The sequence below is a fragment of the Leuciscus leuciscus genome, assembly GCF_965113295.1.
Source record: "Leuciscus leuciscus genome assembly, chromosome: 10".
Lineage (NCBI taxonomy): Eukaryota > Metazoa > Chordata > Actinopteri > Cypriniformes > Leuciscidae > Leuciscus > Leuciscus leuciscus.
The window spans coordinates 21830758-21844949 of record NC_138734.1 but is presented as its reverse complement, the minus strand read 5'-3'; the positions used below and the strand labels follow the sequence as shown (position 1 = coordinate 21844949).

At 35.4% G+C, this 14192-nt stretch overlaps 1 long non-coding RNA gene across 1 annotated transcript; it reads right to left on the bottom strand.

Annotated features, from left to right (window-relative positions):
- Positions 1-9524: 9524 nt before the first annotated feature.
- LOC309508526 lies at positions 9525-10987 on the bottom strand. Its single transcript, XR_014209503.1, has 4 exons — positions 10778-10987; positions 10517-10544; positions 10117-10362; positions 9525-9724 (listed from the first exon to the last, which is right to left on the bottom strand). It is a non-coding gene; the product is annotated as an uncharacterized lncRNA (long non-coding RNA).
- Positions 10988-14192: the final 3205 nt, after the last annotated feature.

Here is a 14192-nt window from a genome sequence, read left to right as displayed (position 1 = left end):
AACTGTTGGACAGATATAGGCTACACCAGGATTTGTGCGCTCGAAATTTCTTCGCTTTGTGCCGTGAACTTTTAAATGCGCACTTGTGCAGCGCTGAACACTGTGACTCCATGTTGCTTTGAGCACATCATTCTGCACCCGCGATGCGCATACGCGCTTTGTGCGCTCTGTTTTGAAGCGTTTCATATTATCATGGTTTTTCCTATATTTTTTATACCTAGCCTGCACAATACATTTAAAATAAGCATAATTTAATTGTATATTATATTGTATGCACTAAAGCTGGTGAAAACCTATCTCAGGTCCACAATGTCAGATGACAGATTAAGCAATTTAGGTGTTCTAAGTATTGAGTCAAGGAGGGCAAAGGCCTTAAATCTAGATGAATTTGCTGATCTTTTTGCAAAAAAAAACACAAAAATCGTAGAATGCAGTTAATGTGACTGATTCTGAATATGTAATGCAAATTTAAAAAATATAATGGCAATGCAAATACATTGTTGAATGATTGGTAATCATGGTATTTTGCCTGTTAATGCCTATAGTGCAGTGCAGAAAATGATATGACAACAATAAGGTCTAAACTGGCCCCTCTAACAGTACAACTGGCCCCAGCTTGCCCCCAGCTTGAATGTGAGGCTATATGTAAAGCAGAAAAGCGCAATATAAATAAAATGTATCATCATCATCATGTGATTATATTTACTACTTTTGTGAATAAATCTTGCTGCAGCATTTTGGACCAGTTGAAGGCGAGCGATTTGTGACTTGGAAATACCGCAATACAATGAGTTGCTGTAGTCTAAATGGGAAGTAATAAAAGCATGAACAGCCATCTCTAGTGTTTTGTCAGTTAGGAAGTGTTTTAATTTTAGACAAAAGACGGAGTTGATAGAAACTAGATCCAGTTACTGAAGATATTTGTTTGTCAAATTTTAAAGGCCCATCTAAAAGCACACCCCAAACCTTTCTTACTTTGTCAAAAAAAAAAAAAAAAAAAATCAAATACTCATGAACATGTGAACACGTGATGATAAGTACGCATGTGACCATGTTATATACTTGTGCATGACCTGCCTGATCTCATGAAAATGCATTTCTATGGCACGCATTGTGTTTATCGTGCAATTTTTACGCGAAAATATATTTTTTTACATGCATATAATACGCACTTTATTGAGTGTAATACACACACATCCTACAAAACTAATCCTAACCAAACATATAATACATAATACATATATATTACATATTACACACCACTACTAAACCTACCCTAAACCCACCCATGCCTATCATATGCACGTATAAATTGCACAATAAACACAATGTGTGCTATAGAGACGCATTTAGTGTGACCGGGTTGGAATGACGTAACAATTTCACAAATTCACGTTTATGTTGTTTACATGCAGATGGTAAAGGCATCGTTTTCAAAACGAGTGATAAAAGGCATAATATATAATATACTATATAATATACTATATATACATAATGAAGACAGACTTCACTGCCAGTTCACTTCACTGTTCACACACACACACACACACACACACACTGTTCAAGTCCTCACTTGTATAGATAGACATCGTTCATTGAGTCCTCACTTGGCCAGTGTAGAGTGACATTGGTCTGTTAGTAATATAGAGATGTATGTGTGAGTGCAATGGCACATAACAATGGCAAGTAAATTGTTAGGGACTGCATAACCAAGCATAGAAAGTATCTATGAAGGCCTATATATAAATATATATAACTTATAGTTACAAAATAAAGACATACTTAACTGTTCACACACACACACACACACACACACACACACACACACACACAGTTCCATTGCAGGCTATTGTGAGTCCACTGTTGTATAGGTAGAGATCGTTCAGAGTTGAGATTCAATCTTGGCATGTTTAATTTTTTTAATTTTGATTTTTTAAAAGTTATATTATGAAAAAAATGATTTAATTTTTGTTTCTTCAAAATGACCAGATGCAGCAAGTCAACTCAAAAGTTTTGAATTAGATCTTAAAGAAAGGTCCACTGTTGGATGGTAACGAACGACATATGTTTGGTTGCATTTAAATTGAGCAATATTTCAAACACTGACTTTCTCTGTACATCAACATCCTAGAAACAAAGGAAACAGAAAAATAAGGACATGTCTATTGATTTTTTTTTAAGAGTAGAAATTATGTTTTAATTAATAGGCAGCCAATACTATCAGTCGCATTATTAATATCTTAATAAAATAATAATTACATTATAATTATAACATTTAGTTGCAGATCCCCTCTTGGCATGCTTTTTTTTTTTATAAAAAAAAATGCAAATTTGAAGTTATATTTTGAGAAATATAATATAATATATATGGTAACCCTTTATAATAACTGCATCCTATTAATCATTAGTTAAGCATTGGTAAACAGATAAATCATAATTCATAAAGCAGACATTAGTAAGCAGTTTATAAATACACCTTTAAACGCTGTATTATTGAGTTAGAAGCATATCTATAATGTGTTTAATAATTGCATTTTCATACTTTATTAAATCAATTTATCATTTCTAAATTTAGGTGTTTACAGTGATTAATAAGATCACTTAGAAAGTGTGAGTAAATGTAGTAGATTCAGGCAGTTATAAAGCATTTAGTAGTGGTCAGTTCACTATTTCAGGACTAGTTATGCTTTGTAAATAATTTATAAAGGAGATTTAAAGACTCAGTTATCTTCTAAACAGAAAAAGGAAACAAACACAACACGATAGAGAACATAGAAATATTAACAGCCTTTAAATCTCCTTTATAAATGCTTTACAAGGCATAACTAGTCCTCACTTTAGATGAGCTCACAAAAACTCGTTTTCAAAAGCTTTCATTGTCAGGCCCCCAAAATGGCATTTTCGTTGAAATGAACGGCCAAAAAGTTTTCAGTTTTCAGTTGAAAATGATGTCGTGTAAACAGACCCTAAAGCGTGTATTATTTATTGCACTTTAGTTTTTCGACATAACATTTTGAGATTGACCTCCAAAATCTTTACAGTGTGTTTGTGATGGCAAGAAATGTACAAAGCAGCCAAACACGTATCGTTCTTTACCATCCAACTGGGGACGCGAAGTTCATTTTGATTAATAAAATCATTATTCACTGTATAAAGTATGCTTTACGCTATACTAAATATAGGTCACTATAGTGACCTGAAATCGTTACCTTAAAGAGCTATTTCTGTTTGATTAATCCTATAAACCCTAAAGGGACTGCATAACCAAACATAGAAAGTATCTATGAAGAGAGAAAATAAGTGTTAAATAAAATAAACAAATATTATGAATGATAAAAGGCATAATATATAATATACTATATAATATACTATATATACATAATGAAGACAGACTTCACTGCCAGTTCACTTCACTGTTCACACACACACACACACACACACACACACACACACACTGTTCAAGTCCTCACTTGTATAGATAGACATCGTTCATTGAGTCCTCACTTGGCCAGTGTAGAGCGACATTGGTCTGTTAGTAATATAGACATGTATGTGTGAGTGCAATGGCACATAACAATGGCAAGTAAATTGTTAGGGACTGCATAACCAAGCATAGAAAGTATCTATGAAGGCCTATATATAAATATATATAACTTATAGTTACAAAATAAAGACATACTTAACTATTCACACACACACACACACACAGTTCCATTGCAGGCTATTGTGAGTCCACTGTTGTATAGGTAGAGATCGTTCAGAGTTGAGATTCAATCTTGGCATGTTTAATTTTTTTAATTTTTTTAATTTTTTTAATTTTAATTTTTTTTAAAGTTATATTATGAAATTTTTTTTTTCATTTTTGTTTCTTCAAAATGACCAGATGCAGCAAGTCAACTCAAAAGTTTTGAATTAGATCTTAAAGAAAGGTCCACTGTTGGATGGTAACGAACGACATATGTTTGGTTGCATTTAAATTGAGCAATATTTCAAACACTGAATATCTCTGTACATCAACATCCTAGAAACAAAGGAAACAGAAAAATAAGGACATGTCTATTGATTTTATTAGAGTAGAAATTATGTTTTAATTAATAGGCCACAACAGAGAATGAATTTCTTAAAGCAATAACTTTGCTGTAATGTCCACAACATAAAGCTTCTGATGTTTTATAGTGCTTTCATTGAAAGTGTTATGATATTCTGTATTATTTGTTGGTATGGAACTGCTACTGAGGTACAGAAGAAATTATTAAGAAAAGTAGTAACAAGTAAATTGTTAGGGACTGCATAACCAAGCATAGAAAGTATCTATGAAGAGAGAGCGTTAAATAAGAAAAATAATATTATGAATGATAAGAGGATATTCTCGCCTCTACTTTTGAACTGTTGCCGTCGGGCCGTCTGTATTTTTTACCCTGTTGTAGATTTAAATGGTCTTTCCTAAAACAAATCGTATTTAAAAATGTTTGATAACTGATGGGTTATATATATATATATATATATATATATATATATATATATACATATATATATATATATATAGAGAGAGAGAGAGAGAGAGAGAGAGAGTTACATAATGAAGGCAGACTTCACTGCCAGTTCACTTCACTGTTCACACACACACAGCTCCATTGCAGGCTATCAAGTCCCCACTAGTATAGATAGAGATCGTTCAGAGTTTCAGGTCCCCACTTGGCATGTTTTTTTTTAAATAAAAAAATGTATATTTGAAGTTATATTATGAAAAAAGAGCTTAAAAGAAAATTTTGTATGTCATTTTTGTTTCTTCAAAATGACCAGAAACACTAGTCCCCTCTTGGCCAGTGTAGAGCGATAGTCCCCTGTTAGTAATATAGACGTGTATGTGTGTGTGTGTGTGTGTGTGTGTGTGTGTGTGTGTGTGTGTGTGTGTGTGTGTGTGTGTGTGTGTGTGTGTGTGTGTGTGTGTGTGTGTGTGTGTGTGAGAGAGATGGGTAGGTTTAGGGGTTGGGTTAGTGTGTGTGTGTGTGTGTGTGTGTGTGTGTGAGAGAGAGATGGGTAGGTTTAGGGGTTGGGTTAGTGTGTGTGTGAGAGAGAGATGGGTAGGTAAATAAATAAATCAAAATTAAATCTTGTTTACAATAATCATTCCTGTGAATATGTACATGTAGTGCAGTTACTGCTCGTGTATGCAAATTAACAATTCACCATTAAATGTGTTATTTTTAAAAGTGTTTTCTTTGTATACTTTTGAGTTTAACTTGGAGTGAGATTTGGGGGGGGTTTGCAAAAAAAAAACTTGCATCACAATAAGTGTATTGTGATTGTCAAAACATTTTAGTAACTAAACTGAATTTTGACAACATGTTACAATGTTTATATGGTACAATTTCTGGTAAGCTAAGTTTTTTTTTTTTTTTACAAATTTCTTAAAGAAATTTCACGATTTCAATTCAATTCTTGTGATTTGATTTAATGTTGACTCATTTGGATAAATATTAGGTACACAAGATAGGCGTTAATTTTTCTCAAGAACAATAGGCTACACACAGACAGCCCTATCAGCTGGTAGTATTATTTAAGGTTAAAAATAACTCAAATTAAATATAATGTGTTTTTTATTATAATAACAACTTTATTTAATGATATAAGTACAAATATAATAAATATGTAATATAGTACACATATTTAGCAAAATACTCTCTATAGCTCTTTTTCTAGCCATCTTACGTGCCTATATTATGGTCAATAAATGGCTTTCCTGAGAATGGATGTGTGGTGTGAGAGCGTGTGAAAAGTGTCAATTGCGTGAGTCTCACGGTGAATGCGTGAGAGTTGGGAGTTCTGTTATTATATTTTGGCTTAATTCTATTTGTTATTCAGATTTTACCTCAAATATTACCTTTGAATTGGAACAACATAATGAGAAGTAATTGGGATGTTAATGTTACAGTAGAAGTTTTCTTGATAATCTTATCATGTTTTCTGTCCCTAGATAGCAACTTCAGGTATATCACACATTTCAAACTGTTTTAAAATTTCAACATTTTATTTTGTACTTCAAGTGGTAATTCGGCATTTTTTGGTTTATATGATAACAGGTTTGAAAGTGCAAAATTCCCTATGTTTTCCCTTTTTTTCAAAATGGGCACCTTTAGCATAATTTTTCTCAAAAACTGCAAGATTGTGTGTGGAGAACTTTTTCCTAAGGAATCTCATATATATTTCTGATATTAAATATGTGGAACGAAACCCTATTTCTAGGCCTCTTTTAGGCTACTGACAGCAGCCTATCTCTCTCTCCTCACACACACTCACACACTAACCTGACCCCTAAACCTATCCATCTCTCTCTCTCTCTTTCTCTCTCTCTCTCTCTCACACACACACACACACACACACACACACTAACCCGACCCCTAAACCTACCCATCTCTCTCTCTCACACACACACACACAGACACACACACACACACACACACACACACACTAACCCGACCCCTTAACCTACCCATCACGCACATACACACAAGTCAAGCGTTTTTTTTGTTTTTATAAAACGCCGATATCAGGCCGGGTGAAACCCGTAGTTGTTGGGACATCAGAGACCAGTTTGTCCAGGAGGGCAACATGTTTATTAGCAATAGCTAACGTTAGCTCCGTAGTGTCCGACGTTTTGAGCCATTCCTACGCACATTGCTTGATTTTTTTCCCATTGGACTTCAGTAAAGGGCTGCGGACCTTTCCCACCATATTTTCCGACATGAAGAATACACTTTACGGGTGTTAATCGAGCTTGATCGCCGCTATCAGATGAAGATGCGCTGCTTACGTCCTCCTCTGTTTACATGTGCGTAGTGATATTGGCTTGATTTCGGCTGTGACCTACTTACATTCTCGATGCTGATTGGTTGAAAATCGAGCTCAACCGTTTTAGACGTCTCAATACGCAATCAATATAGTGCGCCAATAAATACACTTTTCTCATTAACTGCAGGAAAATGCGTGGAGAACTTTTTTCTTGGATACCTTTTATTAACGTTGAACATATTGAGCAAAAGAAAAATTAGTGCCCCACTTGGTGGAACGAAACCCTATTTCTAGGCCTCTTTTAGGCTACTGACAGCGGCCTACATATGCTGCATCCCAATTCGCCTAAGTTACACTATGCCAAAAAAAAAAAAGTACTCTTTTTGTGAAGAAAAGGTATTTACTTTTGAATGTGTAGCAAAAAAGTAGGCAAGCTTTGGGATATACTACTTTGTCATCTTTATCGGACGGATCTGTCGCGTGCATCCTGTCACTTAAACTGCCCTGTCAATCATCTTGTCACAGTTAAAATCCTCTATTAAATCTAATTTAATTTCCTACCGTTTCGGAGAGAAATGTAGTAGCACGTTCATCTGCCAGTGGGTCTTTCATGGAGACTGTCCTCATGTGTTTGCAATTTGAATATAATAATGCATTTAAAAGTTGGTGCGCTTCACCAACTGACGTCGCTCAAATGCCTCTGGGCGCAATTGGATAGACCTAAAACCAATCAGAGCGATCGTCATCGTGTAAAGCCCGCCCCAACGTTTCTGATTGGTGCCGCGATTTCGACGGATTAGAAATGGGCTTGAATGAGCTCTTTGCCAGACTACTTGCAGAGCAAATCTAAATTTGCCAGTTGTCTGGGTTTTCCCAGGCTACTGAAATGCTGGAAAGTATTTACAAGAACAATATTTCATCACAGCTTCACCTCAGCGAACAAAAATGGGAAAGAGAAGAAAGCACGTAAAAAATTTAAATGGTTACTATGGCAGCAATATATGATACAATTTTAAAATATGTAGGCTAGGCTATTAAAGTTTGGTTTATTTTTTATAATATCCCACGAGTCCTAATAAATGCAATTTCAACTATTTCTGAAGTGATTCTTTTATAAAGAACACCGCTTTCTCGCATAATGCAGTGAAGCAGCCCTTGCACGATAGAATAATTGATTTTCGAGCCATCGATATTAACCAATTCAGCACCATGGCCACGGACAGCACCGGGTAACGTCGCACGTAAGAAGGTATATCTTAAGCAGCTTCCTAAGGTATGGTTCGGGGAACACGCCTAGAAATGGAATACTTTTGGTTAAGTTATACCTTAGTCTTCGTAGTGCGCTAAGAGACAAGGTTATCGGGAAGCGCAGCCCTGTGCGTTATATGGTGTTATTGCAGACCTTGCAGCCAATCAGAATCTAGTATTCAGACAGACCATGGTATGCATATATATATATATATATATATATATATATATATATATATATATATATATATATATATATATGTCTAAGTGTATATATATATAAGCAGGGTTTCTGCACATTTTTTTAAGTCAGATTTAAGGCTTTTTAAGACCTTTTTAAGACCCGAAGAAATCAAAATTAATACCATGCATTAGGGGTGTGCAATATTGACAAAATATGTCTCGATCGATATTTTCAAAGTTTTCTTGATAATAATTAGATAACATTTTACTGATTGTGTTTCTGTGCTTGGTGCCATGGCTTGTTTAGGCCTGTTGACAGCTGACTGACAAAGATATTCATATTTTTCATATTCTATGCAGTGGTCAGTTTACAGCAGTGACAGAAATTAACATGTTTTATTAAGGGGTAATATTTGCCACCTTAAATTGATTTCAAGGGGCATTTTCACCTATATATGGACATTTGTAGATGTTTCAACAAGATATCTTTCACATCTACTGCAGTCAGATTCACCCGTGTTCACGCTGAAGGAAATCACTCACATGGCTGGGCACTTGTATGACACATCAAGGATATTAAGAGGCTAAAAGCAGGTTTAAACATTGCCCCATTGAAGTCAACAGGGTGCAAATTTTAAAAAGAGGATAACACGGTGTAGGCAAGACCAATTTTTGTCGTTGTTCTCTGTATTGACAGCACTCCAAATGTACAAAAAAATTTGCTCAATGTTAAAATTGACCGGAGTTCTCCTTTAAGGTTGCACTAGTTACATGGATTATTTAAACAATGTTTTTACTAGCTTTCTGGGCCTTAAAAGTTGCAAAGACGTTGCTGTCTATGGTGGTTCAGAAACCTCTCAGATTTCATCAAAAATATCTTAATTTGTGTTCTGAAGATGAACGAAGGTCTTACAGGTTTGGAACGACATGAGGGTGAGTAATTAATGACAGAATTTTCACTAATCCTTCAACTGAAAACAACTTGCACTGACATATCTTAAAATATATGACTGCCACTGTTTTATCTCAAGATGCACACCAGTAATGTTTTTTTTATGATACATTATTATAAAAGCTGCTTAAATACCCTAATTTTATTAAGGCCTAGACCTGGCTTAAGCTAAGCCCTGTATGGAAACCAGGGCCATATTGTTCATACCAGTAGTCAACATAATAAATACTGTCAAGTCAAGGTTAGTGACACAATTCAGTCTAATATATTATATTATATATATATATATATATATATATATATATATATATATATATGTATATGTATATATATATATATATATATATATATATATATATGAATGGCAAATATGCCAATGACTAACCTCTGAACAAACTCAAGGTGCTGCCTCTTCTTGGTACTGCAAACTGAACTCATAGGAGGAGGCAAACAGCGCTGCCAGGCCAGTGATGAAGTTAGGCTGTGATCCTTCACACACACCTTGACCTTCCAAACTTAATATCCAGCACTGGTTGCTTAGAGATTGACCTGTAATGGAATAAAAAAAAAATTAAAAAAGAATATTAATAATTAAAATAACTCCTGTGGGTTCCACTGTGGTTCGATGTAGTTGTCTATTCATAGTTCTATGAATTACATTTTTCAACTAAAAATTTAAATTGGTTAGAATGCTAAAATGCACTGGCATTTAATTATGTTTGTTTTAAGCATAAACTCACTTAATTTTGACTTATTCTTTCAGAAAACAAGACAATTTTTACGTGTCTATTAAATGCTTCTTCATGTAAGAATTGTAGATATCTGGACTGGAAACAAAATAAAAACACTAATTAAGAAAAACATATTTTGCAGTGGAGTGAGTAAATGATGGCTTTTCATTTTAGGTTTCATCTAACGTTACCCCTTTAATGTTTACATACCAGGAAATAAGTCGTGGACTTTCTGGCAAATGTAGATTGCTGGACATCAGCGACGCAAATTCCTGAAACAATTTTTAAAAAGGACAGCACAACCTTGATCAACAGAACCAAAACATAAAACATATTACAAATTAATGAGATTTGCTTAATAATCTCTACTTATCTGCTTGAAGGATAACACCGTCTAACTTCCTTGAATTAGGGAGTAGTTGTAGGACCATGGGATGGCAATCAGGAATAGGCCCACTACATTTGAAAACAGCATTAGGAACATGGATTTTCATGTGCTAGCAAAATTCTGACAACGATTCAAAAGCACGATCACAGACCTGACAGAATTTGACAGCATTTTTTTTTTACCACATAGACTATAACTGTAACACTACTTAAAAGCACTTACATTAACAATGGCCATCAGATTACAAAGCCTAAAACGAAAAAAATATCAAATGCACGTCATGCAAATAGCATGGTAAAGGTTGCCTATTATATGAAATGTCGAAGTTAACGTTACTTGGTAACGTTAAACAGGTGAACAGAGTCAGTGAATTGCTTGCGCGGCCACGGTAGTAAACCGCGTTCGCAAAATCAAACCAAATAACGTTACGTGAAAATAATGTAGAAATGCGAACGCAAAAAAAAAACGTATATATTGGCTTACCGTATCACTCAGTTGATCAATTCTCCATCTTCTCAAACTCTAAATCCCACTTATCGTCACGCGCAGATTATTCAATGACAAATTCTTCCATCCGTCCTCAGGTAGCTGCTACCTTTAACGTCGTCCATTTTCTGCTGCGTCACAGGCAACTAATGTTTGAAACACGAACCGAACCGAACCTCAAAAAAGCTTTAAAATTGCTCACAGATTCGCAGAAAGAAAAATTGAGCGCGAAAGAAATCAATCCCACAATGCAATGCCTTTTCAGTCAGTATGATGGTATGATCCTATATAACGAATTTATCAGGACGAAAACAGAAATGTGCTGTATATTTACAGCTGTTCTGTAAAAGATACAGCTTAATACTGTATTATGGAAATACAGTACAATTCTGTAAGAAATTCATTGTAAATTTACAGTAAAGGGTTACAGTGTATGTTTACATACATTTATTAAATATGTGGAAAACAAATATGTATGTCACATATTTATAATTAATGTTGTCCATATATGCGAGAAACCAATACTATACTGTAATATATGCAGATATATGGTATCATATATGGATGAACTCAAATATTTTCTTCACATGTTTGTTCATATATGTTGCAGGCATATATTGTGTTCTCAGATAAGTCAAATATATGTATAGATATATGTTGCAGTCATATATTGTGTTCTCAGATAAGTCAAATATATGTATAGATATATGTTGCAGGCATATATTGTGTTCTCAGATAAGTCAAATATATGTATAGATATATGTCATGCTATTTAAAATATAAGTACATATATGGCCATATATTACATTTTTGTATGGGAAGTAAATACGTTCGTTAAAACATAGCATAAAATACACTCTTTTTCACCACCTGCTGCAGTATTTATGTAATAGGAAAAAATTGTCACTGAACAAATCAGTGAACGAATCTGAACGAATCATTTTGGTGAACGAACTGAAAATGAACGAGTCTCTGGAAAGAATAAAAATTTCCACCACTACCGTTCGCAAAATCCACGTCTCCTAGTTATTGTTACTACGCCCGTCAAACAATTGAGAACCAGACACATAGCCATGGCTGGGTTGAGCTCCATACCTATTGGTATAAGTAATTGGTTTTGGAGTAATGCAGCAGACATATCCTCCAGGGCACGACAGAAATGGCTGCAATATGCAGTGGAGGGATATGTTCAAAATGTTAAAATAAGAAAAAACGGGAATATTACAACAATCGAGGCAAAGGTGTACCGGTCTCAGTCCAAGAATGAGAAACCTCACGACCTGTTCTTGCAATGCAACCAGCACAGCCTTGTGGACCAGTCATGTTCCTGCACTGCCGGGTAAATAGCCTACGTTTTAAATTTGTAATATTTTCCCAGCCAACATTCTCTGTCATGTGTCAGACCTAGTGCTAACAATCTAGTTTAGGTTACAAAGATTCAGTTTCTACCTGTTCTATCAGAGGTATGACATGTTAGCTATGCCAGCTAAGCTAAGGATGACGACCAGCCTAAACAAGTAGCCTACAGTTTCCCCACCTCTCAAGTTTAACCTTTCATCATCGCATATGTTCTACGTGTCTTTAAACATTTCATACTGCACTCGCTCGCTCGCGTCCTATTCGCTTTGGACGCGCGAATGGATTCAAAATGTTCAAGCGTCGAACTAGACGCGATACACGCGAATTTGACGCTATATTCGCGTTTGGTGTGAACGCAGCATAATGAACAGGCTCCGATGTCAAGATTGCAATGCTGGAATATGTGTGTGTGTGTGTGTGTGTGTGTGTGTGTGTCAGAGAGAGAGAGGCACGGGCGCGATCGAACAGTGGAAACATAAAAACGTATTCCGTCATTTTGTTCATACAGGACATCATTAAAACTGAAAAGTGTTTTAAGAGTAAGAGTACTTAAACTACTTATTGATAATTGATATGCTAAGTTAGGTCGCTAGCTTTAACTTACTTACCTTAGAGCAGACATGTATGCTTATTAATCTTCGAGGCATTTAGCTGTGAGGGAGGTCTCCCACACTGCTTAATCCATTGTCGGCATCTTTCCGCTTGGGTCTTGGGCTTTGGAAAGGCAAAAAAAAAAACGACCCCTCCCTCTAAACTTTTGGGGTACCTGGTGTCAGACTTGCATGTGCCATAGGCGCATCGTTTCACCATCTTGCTGAAATTGCAATGTTTGACGGGGGTCCTTCTCCTTAGTTACAGTTGCTGAGCTAGGATTGGACGAGGACCGTTCGAGGGCGGGGTTTTGCGAACGGTCAATTGCGCCCAGAGGCATTTGAGCGACGTCCGTTGGTGACACCCCTTTGGAAATGATTATTAATGAAGCTTTGCCAGTAGTAACTCAGTTACTACTGAGAATGGTCTGGTTTTAACCAGGCTAGCATTTCAGTAATAAAAGTGTACATCTTACGTACGGTGCTCGGCAGTGATCAAAAAGGATTTAAACAGTGAATTTTGAATCTCTTCTTGTAAACTCAGAGATGTGGATTCAGACGGCAATCAAATTACCACACGACTTGTTTGTCAAAAAACAGTAGGTACTAATTTGGCCAGGGATTTTTACGCGGGTTGGGTGAGAATAAACACTGACATTATGGATTCGGACGGCAATAAAATCACCGACTTACCCCCGTAAATGTTTAAAATACCGGACGAGCCCATGAGAAACAATATTAGCGTCCGAATAGGACTGAACTGACAGTAAACCAGAACAAATAACTTATATTGCTTTGAATGATCTGAATTAGACTGATCTAGTTAAACCGCCGCGAATGGCTTTGCATGTTCAAGTGTTGCTTACATTTAAAGAGTGTTGCTATGCAAAGACTGAACATTTCACTGTACCAATATTTTTTATGGATCCTAAAATTTATTAAATTTTACAATGTCTGCGTCCAAACCCAGGCTTGGTAATTTGCGATACACGAAATTATATATGTAAACGGCTCAAGGGCAGATTTTTTTCCGCAATACAACAAAAGTTAAGCGACAATTCATTTTTTAAGGACGACGTCATTACGCACACCATTTTATCGCTAAAAGGTAAATTGAATGGAAACAGGCTACTCTTTTCACGCACATTCACTTTGTCGATGACAAAACAGTGCAAAAACTGGATGTAAACTTGGCTATTGACCATTTTCTCCCCCCAAAAAAGATGTTTGCTGTTTGTTTCTTTACTTAATTAAAATGAGCTAAAGCAACACAAACCTTTTAATTTTATTTAATTGTCATTTGCACTCAATTGTATTATGTCAAATTAAATTAAATTTGTAAAATGTTAAGTTAACTTAATCCATTTGTGTTGAGACACAGACAAACAGAAGTGCTAATAAACAATATATGTGAAAAGAAAATTCAAAATGATGTATGTTTTGTTGTAATCGGACAGAAAATG